The sequence below is a fragment of the Equus asinus genome, chromosome 20 (genome assembly GCF_041296235.1).
Source record: "Equus asinus isolate D_3611 breed Donkey chromosome 20, EquAss-T2T_v2, whole genome shotgun sequence".
Lineage (NCBI taxonomy): Eukaryota > Metazoa > Chordata > Mammalia > Perissodactyla > Equidae > Equus > Equus asinus.
In genome coordinates, this window is record NC_091809.1 from 51,963,168 (window position 1) to 51,985,717 (window position 22,550).

The 22,550-nt window shown below is 37.5% G+C and overlaps 1 protein-coding gene across 6 annotated transcripts in view; it reads left to right on the forward strand.

Annotated features, from left to right (window-relative positions):
* Positions 1-22,550, forward strand: part of ALG9 (ALG9 alpha-1,2-mannosyltransferase) — an 89,791-nt gene that overhangs the window by 37,509 nt on the left and 29,732 nt on the right. The window lies entirely within an intron of this gene.

Sequence of the window (22,550 nt, forward strand, 5' to 3'; positions counted from 1 at the left end):
TCAGCCATCAGGGCTGGATCTATTCTTAATTTTTTGAGGAATCTTCATACTGTTTTCCTTAGTCACTGCACCAGTTTGCACTCCCATCAGCAGTGTATGAGAGTTCCATTTTCTCCACATCCTGTCCAACACTTGTTATTTCTTGTCTTGTTAATGATGCCATTCTGACAGGTATGAGGTGATATCTCATTGTAGTTTTGATTTGCATTTTCCTGATGATTAGTGATATTGAACATCTTTTCATGTGCCCCTTTGCCATCTGTATATCTTCTTTTGAAAAATGTTCAGATCTTTTGCCCATTTTTTAATTGGGTTGTTTGTTTTTTTGTTGTTGGGATGTATGAGTTGTTTGTATATTTTGGATATTAACCCCTTGTCAGATAGATGGTTTGCAAATATCTTCTCCCAGTTAATAGATTGTCTTTTTGTTTTGTTGACGGTTTCCTATGCTGTGCAGAAGCTTTTTAGTATGATGTAGTCCCATTTGTTTATTTTTTCTATTGCTTCCTTTGCTGGCCAGACATGGTACTTGAAAATATGCTGCTAAGACCAATATTGAAGAGCATACTGTATATGTTTTCTTCTAGAAGTTTTATGGTTTCAGGTCTTATGTTCAAGTCTTCAATCTACTTTGAGTTAATTTTTGTGTATAATATAAAGGTCTCCTTTCTTTTGCATGTGGCTATCCAGTTTTCCCAACACCGTTTATTGAAGAGATTTTCTTTTCTCCATTATATGTCCTTGGTTCCCTTGTCGAAAATTAGCTGTCCATAGATGCATGAGTTTTTTTCTGTCCTCTTGATTCTGTTTCATTCATCTGTGTGTCTGTTTTTGTGCCACTACAATGCTGTTTTGATTACTATAGCTTTATAGTATATTTTGAAATCAGGGAGCGTGATACCTCCAGCTTTGTTCTTTTTCCTCAGGAATCCTTTGGCTATTTGGGGTCTTTTGTTGTTCCATATAAATTTTAGGATTCTTTGTTCTATTTCTGTGAAAAATATCTTTGGAACTTTGATAGGGATTGCATTGCATCTATAGATTGCTTTAGGAAGTATGGACATTTTAACTATATTAATTCTTCTAATCCAAGAGCATGGAATATCTTTCTGTTTCTTTGTGTCTTTTTCGATTTCTTTCAAGAGTGTCTTACAGGTTCCAGTGTACAGGTCTTTCACTTCTTTGGTTAAATTTATCCTGAAGTATTTTATTCTTTTTGTTTTGATTTTAAGTGGGATTGTAGTCTTCGTTTCTCTTTTTGCCACTTTGTTGTTAGTGTATAGAAATGCAACTGATTTTTGTATGTTGATTTTGTATCCTGCAACTTTACTGTATTAATTTATTATTTCTAAAAGTTTTTTGGTGGATTCTTTAGGGTTTTCTATATATAAAATCCGTCATCTGCAAAAGTGACAGCTTCACTTCTTCCTTTCCAATTTGGATCCCTTTTATATCTTTTTCTTGCCTGATTGCTCTGTCTAGGACTTCCAATACTATGTTAAATAAGAGTGGTGAAAGTGGGCATCCTTGTCTAGTTCCTGCTCTTAGAGGGATAGTTTTCAGTTGTTCTGCATTGAGTATAATATTAGCTGTGGGTTTGTCATGTTTGGCTTTTATTATGTTAAGGTATTTTCGTTCTATACTCATTTTATTCAGAGTTTTTATCATAAACAGATGCTGTATCTTGTCAGATGCTTTCTCTGCATCTATTGAGATGATAATGTGATTTTTATTCTTCATTTTGTTAATGTGGTGTGTCACGTGGCTTGATTTGCGGATGTTGAACCATCTCTGCATCCCTGGAATAAATCCCACTTGATCATGGTGTATGATCTTTTTAATATATTGTTGTATTTGATTTGCTATTATTTTCTTGAGGATTTTTGCATTGATGTTCATCAGTGACATTGGCCTGTAATTTTCTTTTTTTGTATTGTCCTTTTCTGGTTTTGGTATCAGGATAAAGGATAATGTTGGCTTCGTAGAATGAGTTAGGAAGCTTCCCTTCCTCTTCAATTTTTGGGAAGAGTTTGAGAAAGATACGTATTAAGTCTTCTTTGAATGTTTGGTAGAATTCATCAGGGAGGCAGTCTGATCCTGGACTTTTACTTTTTGGGAGGTTTTTGATTACTGTTTCAATTTCCTCAGTGGTGATTGGTCTATTCAAATTCTCTGTATCTTCTTGATTCAGTTTCGGAAGGTTGTATGATTCTAAGAATTTATCTATTTCTTCTAGAGTATCCAATTTGTTGGCATATAGCTTTTTGTAGTATTCTCTTATAATCTTCTGTATTTCTGAAGTGTCCATTGTAATTTCTCCTCATTCATTTCTGATAAAATGGGAATTTCTTGGAAAGTGATTTCTTTACAGTGAAGGATATAACAATGTTTATTGAGAAAAATGAACAGTATCACTTTTATTTGCAGATTACCACCTACTTTATTTTCTATGTAAAATATATAATTCAATGCATTTTCTAAGCTAGCCTGGAAATTTTTTTATGTTGAATTTGAATCATTATTTTGAAATGCATTCTGAAATTCTTATTATTCCTTGGTCCTTGTTATTAAAGTACTTGGTGGGGAACTTTCAAGTTGTCAGTAGACCTTTGGCCTATTAGTATATTCTAGTTTTAGCAAATGAACAGTCAGTGAAGGCTCTTTTCATAGTGAATCCGTAGGGCGATTTCCGTCAGGGCTGTGCTCTTCTGCCCACTCGTCTTTACGCACTCTGAGATCCCATGCAGATTTTATTTCAGTTCCTTTGAAAGGTGACTCTTTCGCCATTTGATACCTAGAAAATCTTTGTGGAAAAGGTGAGAGCAATAAAAATAATGCTTCTGGTTTACAGAGACAGTAAAAGATTATTTTATACACTTACTAGAAAGCACATTTTTTGGCAACCTGTCAAAGAAACATTTAAGAGTTTAAATGTCAAATACATTTCGTTTAGGTTTTCTCATGTCATATACTTAAAATGTGAAATACCAGAACTTGTAGTTCTCTTCTGAAGCAAACCTGTAGTCACATCTCGCCTTTTGTCTCCCAGATTGGGGCTGCTTAGACTTCCATGGAGACCCTCAGGGCTTATGAGTGAGGTTCCTATTGTGTGAGCTTTAGTTGTAAGCTATGAAAATGGACATCATAAGATGTGTAATTGTCCTGGCCCCCTGAGGAGGTTGTACTCCACCAAGTGGCTTATATTAGAGCTTCCGTCTGACTTAAGCCTCTGATTCCTGTAACAAATGAAAATACCTCTGGGAAGGGTAAACTGTTATTGGTTGTTCTCATTTTAGCTGCAGATATACTCTTGAGAGCAGGCTTTGATGTTCAGGGGATCACCATGGGGACACTGGATAGTCCAAAGGGTGGGAGAATACACTGTGACAGGGGGAAGGTGTGAGTTCAGAGTGATAGTGTTACAGCTATGTTTTTGAAAGAGATAGCATGGAGAAGTGAAAAAGAACTGGACTTTGGAGTCAAGTGGGCCTGAGTTCAAATCCCATTCTATTTCTTACCTTGGTGACCTTGGGCAAATTAGTTAACTTCTCTGTTTAACTAATTTCAGTTTTCATCTGTAAAATTGGAATAATGATATCTACTTTGAAAGATTATTATGAGATTAGATATTATATTTCCCTGTCATATTTAGCATAGTGTTGGGTACATAGATTTTTCCACAAATATTCTTAATCTGATAATGGTATATCAGATGGATTAGAATTAAAGGCACCCTTAAGAAGATTTATAATCTGCCCGAATCTGTCTCTCCTTCCTTACTTTTACCATTTTCCAACTTGATTTTCATTTTTCTTAGCCCAGACTCATCATTGCCTTTTCCACCTCAATGGCTTTGCTTACATTGGTGACAGTGCCTGGATTACCTTTGTCTCCCTTCTTACACTATCAAAACTCTTCCTCTCTCAAGCTTTCTCAACTAGTTACATCCATAGTGAGCAGTCCATCTTTAAATGCCTTAAGTATTTATCTGTACAGCTCATTTAGCCATTTAATTTTGTTGTCTTATGTTATTTAATTATTTCTGATATGTATATCATGTCTTTCCCCTTCAGGTTGTGACTGCTCTGAAGAGAATGACTGCCCCTTATTTCTTTGTGTTCACCTAGCATCTAGGATAGTGCTGTATATTTAGTAGTTAGCTTATACATGCTTCCTGAGTGGAGACATGAATATTCCTTATCGTTGGGACAGTGATGTTGAGAGAAAGCTGACTATAAAATCCACAGGGACCTTTACATATTTCTTAGGCTTTGGTCACTGGTTGTCTCTGGTTAGATCATATTTCTATATTTTCTGCGACTGGGCACTGTTAAATTTGGTTAAGTGACTCTATACATATTAGCTTTACCCAAAAGCAAAGATTTTTCAGAATACCTATAGGAATCACCAAAATGCTGGCTGATAAAACCAGGGACAGGGGCTTGCCTTGTGGCCAAGTGGTTAAGTTCATGCACTCCGCTTTGGTGGCCTGGGGTTCGCTGGTTCAGATCCTGGGTGCAGACCTACACACCACTCATCAGGCCATGCTGTGGTGGCATCTCACATGGAAGAACTAGAAGAACTTATAACTAGGATATACAACTATGTACTGGGGCTTCGAGGAGAGAAAAAAAAAAAGCAGGGACAAACAAATCAGATGTACCTGCTGAGTGTGTGGTGTCTGTCATTGTGCTTGTCCACCTTCCTTTGGTTGAGAGTTTTCCTGTAGAGTTCTTTGGATTTTTCTCCATGGCCGTGGAAGTGCCCTCCAAATCGAGTCCACTCACCTTGACCCTTTGGAAAGTAGAAGAGACATTTGATAGTTTACTGTGAATTCTACTTGAACTATGATCAGGGATTCATTTCTTTCAATTAACTGTTTAAAAAGTTATTTGTTGTGGCCAGCCAGGTGGTGTAGTGGTTAAGTTCATGCACTTCGCTTTGGAGGCCCAGGGTTCACAGGTTTGGATCCTAGGTGCAGACCTACACACTGCTCATCAAGCCATACTGTGGTGGCATCCTACTTATAAAAAAGAGAGGAAGATTGGCCCAGATGTTAGCTCAGGGACAATCTTCCTCACCAAAAAAAAAAAAAAAAAAAGTTTTCCTCTCATGATAAAGGTAGTGTACATTCATTTTATAAAATAATGAAAGCTATTGATAAGGAAAAAAATCATCTATAGTCTCATTACCCAGATATTAAACCACTGTTACCATTTTGGTGGGTTTTTTCTTTCAGTTTTTTCCCTTGCATATATATACACACACACACACACACACACACACACACATATGTACATAAATGAAAATTTCAATTATTTTTAAAAATTTAATGTTGTAGTTCTTCAAGAAATGGTGCCAGGATCATGATTCTAATGGCCAAATAACTTTGCCCAACATATAGAAGCACATACGATACTACACTTAGGTTTATTACTTCTGGTATCAGTCCTGGTTTTAAGTCTGGGTTCATTCAAGAAGTAAAAATATTTATGTTCTCTATCTTTCCTGAGCATGCTAAATAGCAGCGTTATTTTTATCTGCCCTTTGGCTCTGAGTGACAGGTTTGAGCCAACCCTTGGCTTCAGTGCTAAGTGGTTCAGTCTGTCTCCTGTTTCTAGTCTGCATGGAAGCTAGGAAACATGCGTGGCTTCCTTTATTTCACTATCCTCCTTTACCTCAGAGTTCATCAAGAATTAGGAGTGTTTTGTAAAGGCTCTGTGGTTTCTACTACACTGTGGGAACTGTATTGCAGAAGTAATATTTTTTTGCTGCGTATTCTTTCATTTAGGTATTGAGTAGCTGTTGAACATCCCATTATTGAACAGGTGGCATTTTTACAGTGGTACATGCCAAGAGTTTCTGCCAGAATCAAGGTCTGAATTTAGAAGATACATTCAGTGTCTCCTCTTTATTTCTTGACAAATCCAAATTTTTGTTCACTAGTTGAAGGTGAATGATATTCTTCTGACTCCAAATCTGGTGTCTGATTTGGAAGCTACCTAGTCAGTGAATAGTTTGGAGTGAAAAACATCTGTTCAGGAGGGAGTTTTCATATAAAGACTTTTCTCTAACTTTGACTTCATGCTTAAGCAGACTTGCAGGAAGTTTGTCCATGTGTTATCTTTGAAAAAATAAAACTGTTCATTGTTTAATTTTTCCCAAACAGTAATACAGTCAGCTCTTCTATAACATGATGTAAAATTGCTAAAAATCATTGTGTGGTAAGAACCACAAGGCTTATGGGAAAAATGGAGTTAGGGACACAAATACTCAAAAACTTTGTCAATGACCTGTAAAAGAAGAGATTAGAACCTAATGAAAATGGCAGCACAGTTTTACATATGTTAAATGGCTAAAAGTACATAAATACTACAATAATACGGGAGTTTACCTTGAAAAGACCTGAAGTTTGCATGTGAAAGTGACACTGGAAGGGTTAGAATGTGTGAAGTAGTGAAAGGGTTATCTGAAATAAGACAAAAAATTACAATACTAAATATGGATGAGTGGAGCTCATCACAGGCAGTGAACTGAAGAAGCTAGGAGATATTTGAGTATGTGCTTGTACACACTTTTTATATTCCTACACTGGTTAGTTTAGCTGAGTGCAGTTTTCTGGATTCACCTAGTGTTTTTTTTGTGGATTAAATGACACATAAGCAAACACAAAAATTGAATTATGCTCACATTGTTCCCTAATATCTCAGTTGTGTTGGAACAATTTTGCATTTTTGAAACAAGTGTTATAATAGAACTAACTGTATATTCAGTCAAAGCTTTCTTTATCTTATGCTTTATCCCTGCTTTCTCATTTAACCAGTGGAAAGAATTATGGATTTGGAAGGGAACTTGAGGTATAGAGTCTATGATGTCTTCATTTTATGGGTGAAGAAACTGAGGCTCAGAGAGGTGATAACATGACAAAGGTTAGTCCTAGGATAAGAAGCTTGGTTTCATGATTGCCCAGTATCCTTTTCATACCTTCTCTTACTTCTAAAGCCACTTATAGTTTATACCATATAGTATATCACTTGAATATATGTTTTCATGTAATGGTTAATCATTCTTTGATGTAACAAGGTTGAATAGATATTAAGTGGCTGAGCATTACTTTTTTAAAAAGTTATTTTCCATTTCTAGAGCTCCGTTATATATATATATGCCAGATATTTTAAGTAGTAATTATTGTGTTTATCAGTCTATAGAAATGATCAGAGTCCACTCCCTTTTCTTTTTTTCTCCTTGTCTTCCTTTTCTCTTTTCTCCTATCTTTATTGAAAGTGCTTGTTGGAGGAGAAAATAAATTGCCCTATAGATATCCTTATTAATTGTTGTCAGCCTTGAGTATCAAAGCAAATAGATTCAAATTGCCCTAATATGTGTGGTATAGTAAGATTGGAATCTGCTAAAAATTTAAGTGAAGGCTGTTCCAAATGCTTCTTTAAAATTAGTTCCATAGTATTCATTGTGTAGGCATTTAGAAAGGAAGTGATGTTTCCATGATCTTCAGTGATTGAATGACCAAAAATTTTTACCTGTGAGTTTACATTTTTACAGTGCAGTAAATTTTTATTTGTGAATTTAAAGATTCAGTTGACAAATATGTATTTAGCAAGTATGGGAGACTATAAAACAATAAGACAGTCTGTGCCTCTGGATGACAACTACTTTTTAAAATTTAAATAGGGTATTTATAAAAGAAGAAATGAAAAGCTAGAAAAATGCTTGAAATCTTTCCCTATCAAATGTTTCTCCTAAGGGCTGGCCTGGTGGCGCAGTGGTTAAGTTCGCACATTCCGCTTCTCGGCGGCCCAGGGTTCGCTGATTCAAATCCCAGGTGCGGACATGGCACTGCGTGGCAAAAGCCATGCTGTGGTAGGTGTCCCGAGTATAAAGTAGAGGAAGATGGGCATGGATGTTAGCTCACGGCCAGCCTTCCTCAGCAAAAAGAGGAGGATTGGGGGGGCTGGCCCCGTGGCCGAGTGGTTAAGTTCGCGCACTCCGCTGCAGGCGGCCCAGTGTTTCGTTGGTTCGAATCCTGGGCGCGGACATGGCACTGCTCATCAGACCACGCTGAGGCAGCGTCCCACATACCACAACTAGAAGAACCCACAACGAAGAATATACAACTATGTACCAGGGGGCTTTGGGGAGAAAAAGGAAAATAATAAAATCTTTAAAAAAAAAAAAAAAAAAAAAAAAAGAGGAGGATTGGCAGTAGTTAGCTCAGGGCTAATCTTCCTCAAAAAAAAAAAAAAGTTTCTCCTAGGCCCCAGTGTTCCTATTTCAAAAACGGGAAATATCATAGGAGAATATTGATGCCTGGCAAAATGATGTAGTGGCAAGAGCACTGGGCTAGGAGTTAGGAGAGCCTGTGATTCTTTTCTGGAATTGAATGAAGTGTATTTTCTTCTTAGATGACTTTGTGAGTTTCCAGGGACCTTGAAATAGCTTTGCATCTCTTTCCAATTTTCTGTAACTACACCTGAAATACAGTTGCAATTTGAACTTATCCTATTACCTGTTTTCTAATCAAATATTTTATGTTGGTGCATCTTGTTTTGAGTCCTGATTCCTGGGCCGTGGGACGTAATGGCCAGAGATGGAAGTCAACATACTGTTTCTGCCCCAAAGGAAATGAATATCTGTTAGGGGCGCACTGTGCTGTGTCATGCAACCTGAGTGTGATGCTGACGTTTGAGAGTTGAGAAGATGTCACTGCAGACTCCAACTCTGGCAGAATCTGTTATAGCTGATGAAGAAAAGCTGTGAGAATATTAATTATTACCCAGCTCCCTTAGCTCATTCCTTCCCCAACAGAATGCACACCTTTTATTATTGATGTCTTGACCTCTATCTCAGGCCTTTTCTTTTAGAGTGTGTGTTTTTGTTTATATCTGAGGTGGTATTAAATTGTCATGCTTAACATACATTAATTAATGAGATGTAAACAATGTGATACTGATTATCAATAAATTAGTTTGAATTCTCCCCGCCCCCCTTTTTTCCTTTTGGTTTAGAGGTCCTGATTTGTTCTCCAAAGCTTCTAGTGGGTTGTTAGAAACTGAAAGAAGTCACATTTCTTTCAAATGAGTCTTAAATGCGTGTATTTTACAAAATTTTAAACTAAAGCATATTTTTAGCTTCGACATCTGGTTGATATGTAGCCTGTGACTAATGAAATGAAACACATTTTTGTTTCATGATCATGTGTTAATGTCACCCTACAATTTTGTTATTTTTGATATAAGAATGATTAAATCTGAAGAAACAAAAAAATGAGCTCTTTGGTTACACTTTAAGGCAGATTTAAATCCAGTCTTTTGATTTTTGAATTGTAGATGATGTGGTAATGGAGTGTGGTATCAGATTTTGCAGTGTGAGATATTGACAAAATTGAGAGAAGAAACTATTCTTTCTGATTCTCTTAGACCTAAGGGGCAGTAGTCACTTGGTGTTACCAGGGATTCAGACTGAGAAATCTCCAACTAAAAATAGCCGCAGAAAAACAGTATATATAGCATGATCCAGATTTTGTAAGGAAAAATCTGTATCTGCAGAAGAAAAGGTCTGGGACATATACTAACAGGTTGATGGTGATTTTTGGGGGGTTGTGAGACTACAGATGATTTTTTTAAATGCATTTAAAAAATATTTTTATGATAAATCGTGTTTTACTTTCATCATTAAAAAAATAACCATAATAGGGGCCATAAATATCAAATCTTTAAAACTGCCAAGAAGATCTCTTGTCTGCTTTACAAACATCACTCAGCAAGCTGTCAGTTGACCTTGGGCTTCCTGTCCTTGAGCACAAGAAGAACCTTCAACTCAAAATTGGGACATAGATTTTCTGTTAAGTAATTTTTGCCTTTTTCGCATTTTGGCCTCTTAGTTCAGTCATTTCAATTATTATGTCTAAGACTACTTTTGCTGCTCTTTCTGCAAACTAGATCTAGATTGCTTTAGACAAATAAGACTGTGAAGCAATATGTTAATCTCTTCCAGGCAGGAGAGGAGTTAAAGAGTTAAATGAAAATTTAAATAAAATTAAATAATTTTCCTCTTGTTGGGGTTCATACAGAAAGCCATGTCCATCCAGTAAGTGTCCCAGAGACTACCTGTTGGCAGGGACATTCCCAGCAGTCCTGGATCATTGGCTTAAAAAGACAATGATATATAAATCTTATCATCATGGTAACATTAATCTCTGATCTTTTGGCATCTTTTTCATTCTTAATCATTTTGAATTGTTTCTCATTCGGTTCCTTCCTTGATTCATTCATCCACCCATTTATTTAACTTTTCCTTGTCCCTGACTATGTGCTGAAAATACAAAAGTGACAAAAAGCATAATCTCCTGTCATTTAAGAAAAGTCCTATCAAGAAAAAAAGAAAAAAATTATGAGGAAAAGAAGGAATTGGGAGAAACAGAAACAATGTAGGAATCAGTGTTCCCTGATAGATTAAAAGAAAAGTTTGGGAACCATAAAACAGTGTGCTTTGAAAAGAGAACAATCAGAAAATAGAAGCACCTAGAAATTGAAAATAAGATAATGGAGATTTTAAAAATCAGTAGAATGATTAGAGGATAAAGTTGGAGAAGTCTTCCATACTGTAATTATATAAAAGCAAAACAAACAGAGAGAAAATAGGAAAAGGAATAAAGATGAGAGGATCCAGCATCTAGCTATTAGGAAATCCAGAAAGAGAGAACAAATGAAAGGGAGAAGAGGAAATTGCCAACGAAATAATGTGAGAAAATTCCCCAGAACTGAAGAACATCCCTTTTCAGATTGAAGGAGCCCATAAAGTGTACCTCAAATGATGAATGAGAAATGATTCGTAATAAGATGTATCAAGTACCAAAAGAAGTTAAGTGTATATTATTATTTGATAATTGAAAAATCAAAAGCTAGCAGGAGAAAAGCTGGAAGGATTGTGAGCAGTTGGTGCTGGGAAGCGGGATCAGGGAATAAGGAGGGTACTGCTGTTTTTCATAAGCTTCTTGTACTGCGTAAGTTTGGAACTATGCACATATCTTATTTTGATAAACCTAAAGATGAATTTAGAAAAGGACATAAATCTTGCACTCAGAGTCTAGAGGAGAGGCAGTTCTAAAATATTATTCAACAGTGTGATGAGTGCCATAATATGCTGTGGGAGCACAGCGAAAATAGGAAGGACTCTCCCTAATTCTCTTTTTGGGGACATTTTCACATAAGAAGTGGCATAGGAGCTAGGTCTTGGAGGATAGTTGAGAGTTCTCATGAGACAGATTAACAGGAGAAAAACCAACAAAAGTTTAATAACATGTACACATGGGAGAAACCCAGGAAAACAGAGTAACTTGCCAAGATGGCCGAAGCCGTCGCTTTACCATCCTCAGCTAAAGACAAAAGAAAATGTTGGGGATGGGAAGAGTCAGGGACTCAAAGAGAAGGGAGGCAGTTCACACGGAGGTGAAAAGGAGCAAACATTTGGAAAACTAGAGTTTGTCCACACAGAAACAGAAGAACACAGAGGGGAGTCCAACAAATGGGATTTTCTAGGTTCCTTCCTGTCTACCACCCAGTTCATGTTATGCTAAGGTGATAGCTCCACTTCCTGGGACAGGTTTTTTCATCTGAATTCTTTTAGGCAGTTAAGGGAGAGGTAACAAGAAAAACTTTGAGTCTTGTTTCTTAAAAATAATCAGTTTAAAATAATCCTCATGTTAAAGAGACACATTTTGAGTGGCAAATTTTGTTCCCCTTCAGTATACTCTGTGATTTTCACATGATGACAAAATCGGCTATTGACACATTTCTCAGTATGTACTCCGCCTGTTAAGCAACGCATGATTGTATATATATATTAGAAAGAGAGATTGATTTGTTTAGGATGGACTCACATAATTGTGGAAGCTGGTAAGTCTGAAATCTGCAGGATAGGTTGGCAGGCTGAAGACCCGGGGAAGAACTGATGTTGCAGCTCAAGTCGGGAGGCAGAATTCTATCTTCTTTGGAGAACCTCAGTCTTTTTCTCTTAAGGTCTTCAACTGATTGGGTGAGGCGCACCCACAGTATGTAGGGTAATCTGCTTCATGCAGAGTCGACTAATATAAATGTTAATCTCATCTAAAAAATAACTTCATTGCAACATCTAGTCTAGTGTTTGACCAAATATTTGGGTATTGTGGCCTAGCTAAGTTGACACATAAAATTAATTGTCACTGCTAGAGTAGAGTGGTTATTGTCTGAAAGTATTGTTCCTGGGGTCCTGAGGTTCCTAGCTGGTCTGCCTTCTTTTCTCTACCTTTTGGAGTTGTCTTATGTTTGTTTCGTAGACAACATCCAGGGTTTTTATCTAGACTTAGCAGGAGGAATATAGAAAATGCCTGCTCTTGCTTTTTATTTGCTGCCTTCTTTTAACATATCAGATTAAATGCTTCATTTATATTTGAGGCCATAGGGTTTTATTTCTAAGCCTCTTCTCTGTTTTCTTCTGTAAATTATTTAGTTCTTCCTTTTGTGTGGTTTTTTAAAAATATCACATCTTTTTGACTAGAGTGTCTGATTTTATGATTTTATCTGGGTGTTTTTTTCTCCCCTTTCAGATTTTAGTTTAAAATTTTCTTCATTTAGTTGGAAGTATTTCTAAGCATATTCACTGTGGTCTTGGTGAGATACATTCTGACCTTTGCCAGGAACTCATTAGTGTATAAGCTGTAATCCAGAAAAACAGTGCTGTGATTTGACTCCATTGTTTATATTCTGCTGTTCACTTTCTTTATCTTTCTCTTCCCAAGTCCCAATCTTTAACTTGAAAAAAATTGAAAATACCATCTCTTTGCTTCAGAGACCTTCAGTATCCTACCTATGATTTCAGAGTCACTTGAGATACAGTCTGGCTTTCTGTCATTTGTTTCTAATGTGAATTGGCAAACCTTAGTGTTTGGCAGATTTGTGGCTTAGCTGGTTCCCTATCAAGTTTGATATATTGCAGGAAGATGGAATACTTTTCTGTTAGCTGTGTTATGTCTATTTTCACATAGATGCTTCTGAACTCCCCAGTCAGGGTGATTTATGGAAACTCTAATTCAAAGCCTGGGAACCACAGCCTGCCTATTTGACCCAGCCTGTCTGTCTGGCTCACTTATACCTGTGAGTCTTTATAAAGGTATTTTGCTATTCCTGTCATGCCACTCTTTTTTACTACCTTCCCTCCAACAAGTCTGCCAAACCACTTTTCAGGCTGCAGATCTTGTTTTCTGCAGGAGTTTCTTGCAGATTGAGCAAAGCAGAGCTGCTGATATTTCTTTTTATTTTATAATTATGACACAATTTTCCCATGGCCATTTACCCTGCCCAGTCCCCCAATAATTATGTACTATTAATTTCCCTTTTAAAAAATCTACTTAGTCTTTTAAAAAATCCACTTACTCTTAGCACATATAGTATCACAGACTCTTAATTATCTGTATTAGTAGAAGAAATAGTACATAAATAGCCCCTAGCTGAATATATTTTGGTATTAACAGTTTAATATGAGACTATTTTAGGAATTCACAGAATTTCAGATAAACTAACAAAGTTACCCATTGAAACAACGTAAGAATCACCAGAAAATTGGTTACCTTTCCTAGTCCACTTCCCCTACCTAGCTTTTCCCAACATTTCAAGTAGGGAACAAGTCATATAATTTCATAGGTTGATGCAAATATTAACCTGGGTAGAGCTTCATCTATTGAATTTATACCCTTTTGGATGGGTGATAAAAATGACTGAAAGATTTGAGTTTAAAAAGTCATTCCCTCTTCATGGGTCACAAAATATATACTAGGAACTGATGATAATGTCAATTGACTCATTAAGCAGAGAAAATTATAATAGCAGAAGACTTTGTGAGCATGTTTTGCCAATTCTGGATAATTAAAAATTAATTTTCTGTTGCTTTTTATTTATGCTTTGTCATAATTGCTTTATTCTATTGGCTGAATAATATTTAAAACTTATTCATCTGGGGGCCAGCCCCATGGCCAAGTGGTTAAGTTTGCACACTCTGCTTTGGTTGTCCAGGATTTCGCTGGGTTCGAATCCTAGGCACGGACATGGCATTGCTCGTCAAGCCATGCTGAGGCGGCGTCCCACGTTCCGCCACTAGAAGGACCCACAACTAAAAATACACAACTATGTACCAGGGGGCTTTGGGAGAAAAAGGAAAAAAAAAAATCTAAACTTTATTCGTCTGTTGTTGTCCATCCCAGTAAGCTCTTAAAGGGCAGGTATCTATGTGTGTGTTTGTCTTCCTCTGATCCTCTTTTATTTTTTTATTTTATTTTATTTTATTTTATTTTATTTTATTTTATTTTATTTTTTGGGGGGAAGACTAGCTGTGAACTAACATCCGTACCCACCTTCCTCTACTTTATATGTGGGACGCCTGCCACAGCATGGCTTAACAAGTGGTACCATGTCTGTACCTGGGATCCAAACCAGCGAACCCTGGGCCACTGAAGCGGAACATGCAAACTTAACCGCTGTGCCACCGGGCCGGCCCCTGGTCCTCCTTTAAATTATAATGACAATATAAAAACCTTAAAGAAAAAATTGAAATTTTTGACAAAAATGGTATATAGTTTTTTGTATACAGGGCTTAACTTAACTCTAAAGTAGAAATTCTCTGAAAGTTGTGTGATTTATTTTTCTTTTGTTTCCAATTTGGTGCTTAATAGGCTTTTCTAAATGATGGTAGTGATAGTGACTTTAGTCACTAATGAATTTCATTCTATGTTATAGATGTATTCTTAAAATACTTTATATAAACTATTTTAAAAATCAAATTTACAAAAGAAACCCTAAATTTGCTGTTGTAAAACAAAAGAAATTAAGCAATCTCCCATGACTTCTCAGTTTTCTAAATATGCCTTTTGTATAAAGTAGTAGGTTTGTTTATATTGAGATATATTTTTGAGACCTAAGACATATGTAGATTGGGCTTCATTCAGTGACATTACCCCGTCCTGAGTGTTCACCCCCATGCACTGATTTCACAAAGAAGGCAAATATTTTCTGTTCATTTGACGTTTTTGATCAATTGGTAGTGGCTTACTGGAGCCCCAGGTTGAAAGCATGATGAGATTGTATCTAGGCTCAGTGAAAGAGTGCTACAGTTGATTAGTGATGTCTAACATGAGCGATGGGAAGGGAAATACTGTCTGAGTTTTCTGTATGTGTCATCAACCAACTTCAGCCTGGATCTGTGTGGTTATTCTAGGCTATGTAGGTAAGACATGTGACCTATTCCCAAATCATGAGTTTTATATTGATAAAGCACTTGGAATTGAAGAAGCTCTGTAAAAATTTAACGTTTTTCAGGCATACAAGCCCACAAAATTCCCCTAAGCCTTTCCATATTTAACAGTGTCAGAATAACAATGATAATATCTTAGTTTTTAAATAGCTCCTTGACATCAGCAAATTCAGAGAACCGAATGATCTTATTTTGCCTTTGCCATTCCTGACAAATATGTATCTTCAACTATGTTTAGTGCTACAAGTAAGACAGACTTTCTCATTGCTCCATTCTTGGCAATATAAAAAGCAGATCCTGTGTATTTATCACCTGCAGTGCAGGGAGGTCTTTCAATATGAAAATATATCTAACTATGAGCAGCAGTAGTTTTGAGAAGAGTAGAATCAGCAATGTGGAGTATATTTAATACAGTTGTGATGAAATTATTTTCTCTCCAATAATCATTTCTTAGAGTTAAGAGGGAGTTTACTAGTTTGCAAAGAGATGGTAAAACCTCTGAGGCTAGGTTAAGTGACTCCCCTAAATCACAAAGCTACAGCTCGGATTAGAGGCAGAGTGTTTGGAGGTCCCATTTCTTGACGCAAATGGTAACATTAGATAGACTTAAATAAGAGCGCTTACAGACTGAGAAAGACAAACACCATATGATTTCACTCATGTGTGGAAGATAAACATACACACGGACAAAGGGAACAGTTCAGTGGTTACCAGAGGAAGGGGGCTGAGGGGTGGGCACAGGGGTAAAGGGTAGCACTTACATGGTGATGGACAAGAAATAATGTACAACTGAAATTCACAATGATGTAAACTAGTATGAACTCAAAAAAAAAAGAGCACTTAGTTGGGGGCAGGGGGTTCAGAGCATTATTCTGCTTTTCTGTTGGTGTCATTTCAGAGAGCTGTTTCAAACACTTGTTTGTTTTATGGGTCTTGCTGATATAGTCCACGTCCAAATATAGTTGGATATATATACCATAGGATTTCTTTTTATATTTATAATAAAAAATTGTGGCTAAAATGGAGTCAAAATGTATCTTCTCGGAGAAATTCTTTACATGCAGAAAGTTCTCCAGGCTTTCAGGATCTTGTCTGTGAATTGAGAACAAGCAAGGACTATCCATGTGGAATTTTGGGTTATTCCTAAATGTGATTCTTATGTTCGTTTTCTGGGCTCTTTGGGTTCTCTAATCCCCTTCCCAAAAGCAAGAAGAGTGCTCTCATAGATCTCAAGGGAGTTGTATATTCTTGTCACAGTAGTAGGATCCAGGAATAATTGTTTAAATTGACTTCTCTAGTCAACTCCTATACTTTAATTTTTCATTCTATAAAATATCCAAGTCAGTCAAATCTTGTTACGGTGAATTGTCTGGCCTTACTCAAGATTAGTAGTCAGTTCACTGGAGCTTGAAGTCATTTTGCCATTTAGAGATTTTTTTAGTAGATTTATTACTGTGTTATTTGATCTTTTTTTTTTTTAAAGATTGGCACCTGAGCTAACAACTGTTGACAATGTTCTTTTTTTTTTTTTCCTCTTCTCCCCAAAGCCCCCCTCCCTAGTACATAGTTGTATATTCTAGTTATGAGTGCCTCTGGTTGTGCTATGTGGGACGCCGCCTTAGCATGGCCTGATGAGCGGTGCCACATTTGTGCCTGGGATCTGAACCAGCTAAACCCTAGGCCACCAAAGTAGAGTGCACGAACTTAACCACTCGACCTCGGGCCAGCCCCCGATTTGGTCTTTATTGTATGATATTTTAGAGGAAATAGATTGTCCTCCCAGGACTAGAAGCTAAGGGAAGATATTCTTGGCACTCACAGATAGCTGGTCTTAGTTTTAATTTAATTAAATTAATTAATTAATTTATTTTTTTTAAAGATTGGCCCCTGAGCCAACAACTGTTGCCAATCTTCTTTTTTTTTTCTGCCTTTTTCTCCCCAAACCTCCCTAGTACATAGTTGTATATTTTAGTTGTGGATCCTTCTAGTTGTGGCATGTGGGATGCCGCCTCAACATGGCCTAATGAGCGGTACCATGTCCGTGCCCAGGATCCGAAGCCTGGGCCACTGAAGCGGAGCACACGAACTTAACCACTCGGCCACGGGCCCGGCCCCATGGTCTTAGTTTTTAACACTTGGTGTTTGAAATTGTCCAGCATCTTGGTGCAGCTGGTGACCATTCTTTCCTTCAGTAAATACTTTTTGACTGCCTTCTGTGTGCCAGTACTGTCCCAGCGCCAGGGATACAGTGCTGATCAAGATGGACTCAGTCTCTGCCTTCGCAGAGCTTAGAATGCTCAGCTCTAAGTAGTCCTGGGCCTTACTACAGTTGCTCACAGAGGGATATGAGGACACCTAATGAATTAAAATTTATTACGTGTTTTGGAAAGAAAGAAGACATTCTGAATACTTCTTAAAAGTTAAGTAGTAAATTCATAGCATATGTCAGCCGCTGTTGCTGTTTGATAGCCTCAGTTATGACCAAGTTTTACTTAGCTGTGGGCAAAGTGCCTACACAGTTTTTTCAGCTTCAATCCTCCCACTTGCCTTGGAGGTTAAAGGACAATTGATTTTGATTGATCTTTCACATTATCCCCTTAAACTCTTAGAGGATTCTTTACTGCATTTGTCTACCAGATCATTTTCAGTGACATTTGAGAAATAAGATCTGTCTTGTATATGGAGATGGTTTCTCTGTGATGTGCCGTGAACTTCACGCTGGCCCTTGCCAGAGATCTCTATTTTTACAGCTATGTGCGTCATTGTCATTTCCAGCTGATAGATGCCTGAATGCAAGTTCACATCCTTCCTGTCTGAGGACTTGTGGGAGTTGGCTCCGGCAAGAGGATAGACAGCAGAGAAGGTCACTGAGAAAAGGCGGTTGGAGTATTAGTTCTTTCCTTGTCCCCACATGGCATTCTAAAGAGTGGTAAATCTATTGTTTGGTACAACTGTTGAGCCCCTTCCTGTTGTTACTTTTTCTCAGTCTTCAGCCTCCTTACGGTTTTCTGTGGCTTTTGGAATCCGCTCTCCCCGGGTTTCACAGCTGCGTATTTCTTTGATGCTTCTCCTACAAGTTCTCTAGTGGTTCCTTCCGTCCCTTGCTTCTTCCACTTTCTTTTGCCCAGTCCTGTAGGCATCCTCCCAAGCTTTATCTATGGTCTTCTGCTTCTCTCTATTTCTTTCTTCTCTCCCTTTTTCTACCTTTTCTCCTTTTCCTCCCTCCTCTTATTTTCATGCGTTCTTGTGTACATTTGTTAAATAGCATTTACTTAGCAGCTACTGTGTGCTTTGTACTTTGCTAGGTTTTTGGAGTGCATGACTGAATGAGACAGACACAGCTGCAGCTTCCATAGAATTTACCAATTTCTCAATTAATTCATAAATTATACTTGTGAAATGTTTTAATGAAGAAGTACTGGTTGTTATGAGAGCATGTAATTTGGGGACCTGTCCTAGTTTAAGTGGACAGTGAAGTCTTTCCTAAGGAAACCATTTCTGGCTGAAATCTGAAGGATGAGTAGGAATTTAAGAGGTGGAAGCAAGGAGGGTTCCAGGCAGTAGGAACAGAGAACAACTCTCTCTCAGTATCCCAGTCACATGGGCCTCCTTAGTTACTTGAATACGTCATGGTTCTTCCCACCTCAGTCGGGGTAAAGCGCAAGTTACCGTCCTCTTTCAGTCTCACCCAAACTGATTCTTCACTGCAACCCTCTGCTTTCCCCAGTTCACTGGATTAGATATCTTGGTGTCATTGATTTCCTTTGAAATAGACCTGAGATTTGCCCTTGCTTCTTTCTTTATTCCCACTGCAATAGAACTTTAAAACTTCATCACTTCACTACTGGATACTCTGTTAGTGACTGGAGTCATTGCTTCCAGCTTTTCCTCTAGCCTTTCCTTGTCCCTCCCTGCCCAGCGTAGCCACTGTGGACGTCTCTTTCTGAGACCCATTTGTTAATCATATCAATCGTTGGCTGAAAACCTAGAGTAGATTCCTGATGCACAAAAGCCAGATTCTCCTAATTTCAGTCCTTTCATTATCCGTCCTTAGGCCATCTCTCGCTAGTTTTGTTTCTCAACACTCAGCTCTTGGGACAAGCAGATATTCCTCCTGTTTTCCCTGTAAACCGTGCTCGTCTCTCCCTTTTTTCCTCCGTTCTCTGACTTTTACCACCATCTCCAGGAAATCTTTTCAACTACTGTAGCCCCCTGTGATTTCTTCCTCTCTGAACTCAGATTGCTCTTATAATACTTTGTATTTCATATGTGCTAATATCCTTTCCTGAGATAAGTTATAAGTTTAATAACAGAGACGTCTTTGAATTTTATATACCCTAGTTTAGGATTCACCAAATAATAAAGGCTTTGATGATGCCCGGAAGATTCATTTTGATATCATTTAGTGGATACTGCTAATTCATTGCTATTTGAGGACTGTACGTAGTCAATATGTAACCCTTCTGTCCTACATGTTAGGCGTAAATTGAATTGACAGTAGACGTCAATCTAGGTTGAAAACAAGAACAATTCATTTTAATGGGCTCTAATGCTCTAGAGTTCTTTTCTATCAGTCAAGTTCTCACATTCACAGAGTTAGTCAAGGATTCCTTCTAATATTACAGGTATTTGTGTAGTCCTTTATACCTTACATGCTTTATTTAAATGAGTCATCTCATTTAATCCTCACTACAACTCTTTGAGGTAGATGGTATTATCCTTATTTTACAGAAGAATAAATTGAGCTATAAAAAACTTAAATGTGTATGAGTCACTCAGCTGGTTGATGGTGGAGCCCAGACCTGAATCTAGGTCTCTGACTTAGAACTCTTCTTCTAATTTTTTAAATAAAATTTTTTTCCCAGATTTACTGAGATATAATTGGCAAATAACATTGTATATGTTTAAGGTATACAATGTGATGATTTGATATATGTATATATTGTGAAATTATTACCACAATGAGGTTAGTTAACACATTGGTTACCTCACGTAGTTACCATTTTTTTGTGGTAAGAACATTTAAGATCTACTGTCTGAGATTTCAAGTATACAACACTGTATTGCTAACTTTAGTCACCATGCTGTACATTAGATCCCTAAAACTTAGTCATCTTATAACTGAAATTTGTACCTTTTCACCAACATCTCTCCATTTCCCATAGCCCCTGGTAACCATCATTCTGCTCTGTTTCTATGAGTTTGACTTTTTTAGGTTCCACCTGTAAGTAAGATCATACATATTTATCTTTTTCATTCTGACTTATTTCACTTAGTATAATTCCCTCAGGGTTCATCCATGTTGTCGCAGATAGCAGGGTTTCCTTCTTTTTTATGGCTGAATAATATTCTACTGTGTGGGGGGGGGGTGTGTGTGTGTAGTGAATACATACCACATTTCATCTGTTGATGAACTCTTAGGTTGTTTCCATGTCTTGGCTATTGTGAATAATGTTGCAATGAACATGGGGGTGCAGATATCTCTTCAAGGTAGTGATTTCATTTCCTTCAGATATATACCTAGAAGTGGGATTGCTGGATCATATTGTAGTTCTATTCTTAATTTTTGAGGAGCGTCCCTACTGTTTTTCATAATGCTATACCAATTTACATTCTTGTCAACAGTGCACAAGGGTTCTCTTTTTTCTACATCCTTACCGACATTTGTTATTGCTTGTCCTTTGGATAATAGTAATTCTAACAGGTGTGAGGTGATAGCTCATTGTGGTTTTGATTTGTGTTTCCCTAGTGATTAGTGATATTGAGCACCTTTTCATGTACCTCTTGACTATTTGTATGTCTTCTTTGGAAAAGTGTCTGTTCAGGTCCTTTGCCCATTTTTAAATCAGATCATTTGTTTTTTTGCTGTTGAGTTTGTTTTCCTGATATATTTTGGGTATTGATCCCTTATCAGATTTATGATTTGCAAGTATTTTTCCCCATTTCATAGGCTGTCTTTTTATTTTGTTGATTGTTATGGCTTCTTTTCTAATTACCTTATTTCTTCTCTAGTAGAGAACCACCCCTTGATCATACCTAAACATTTTCTGCTGGAGGCTTTTGTCCTTGTGTGTTTTAGTTGTTCAGTAACTGCTTCCACAAAAAAAGAATTCTTTATTGAGCTGCCTCCCAGGAAGGATGAAAAGAAGTTACATTTTTTTAATGGATTAATATCTCAATTAATATGATTTTTGCCGTGATATCTTTCTAAAAACTTTACTTTAAATGGAATTTGCATGTGTGGTGTAATGAGTGGAGCCTAAAGCTAACTGGTGTAGTTGGGTATTAATTAGTTACTACCCACATCTCTGGTAGACCATGTAGTCAACACCAAATCCAGATAATCAGACCTGTAGTATGCCCGGCCGGAAAAGGCCATGCTGTGGTCAAGTATTGAAGTGTCATACTGAGAGCTCCCTCACTGAAGGAGGTCTAGGCATGAGACCATGAAAGTCTCTGCCCCTTGCTGGTTCTGTTTGATTACAGAGGCCTGACACTAGCAAATCTTTTAAAGACTTATTTCATGTTTTTAAAATCCTTGGGAGCTACAGAGTGGGTGTTCAGACCAGAAAGGCTGCTTCCTGAAGTGTTTATGCAAAGGATCATTTTTAGAGAGTTATGTGGAATGGAATTGGGTCTGACGTCAATTCTCAGTGTGCTCTCTCTCCCCTGGAGGAATAGCCCATATGTAGAGACAGATGTGAGACTGAAGTCTTTTTACATATAAATAATGCTGGGAGAGAATGAGAATGTTACTGTGAGTTAGAGGTTGGGGAAGAACAGAGTTTACTGTGAGCCAGAGATGATCAAGTTGTTCTTATATGCACTTTTTAAAACTTTTGTGTGCGTATAACTCATAAGTCTAAATGTGCACAAAACATAAGTGTACAGTAAATTAATAATAATAGAGCAGGTACCTGTGTAACCCTCACCCAGGTCAAATACTAGAACATTGCCAGCACCCAGAATCTCCCCCAGCAATTCCTTTTAATTTTTTGAGGAAGATTAGCCCTGAGCCAACATCTACCGCCAATCCTCCTCTTTTTGCTGAGGAAGATTGGCCCTGAGCTAACATCCGTGCCCATCTTCGTCCTTTATTTTATATGTGGGACGCCTGCCACAGCATGGCTTGATAGGTGGTGCATAGATCCACGCCGGGGATCCGAACCCTCGGGCTGCCAAAGCAGAGTGCACAAATTTAACCACTACGCCACTGAACCAGCCCCATCCCAGCAATTCCTTTTGATCACTAC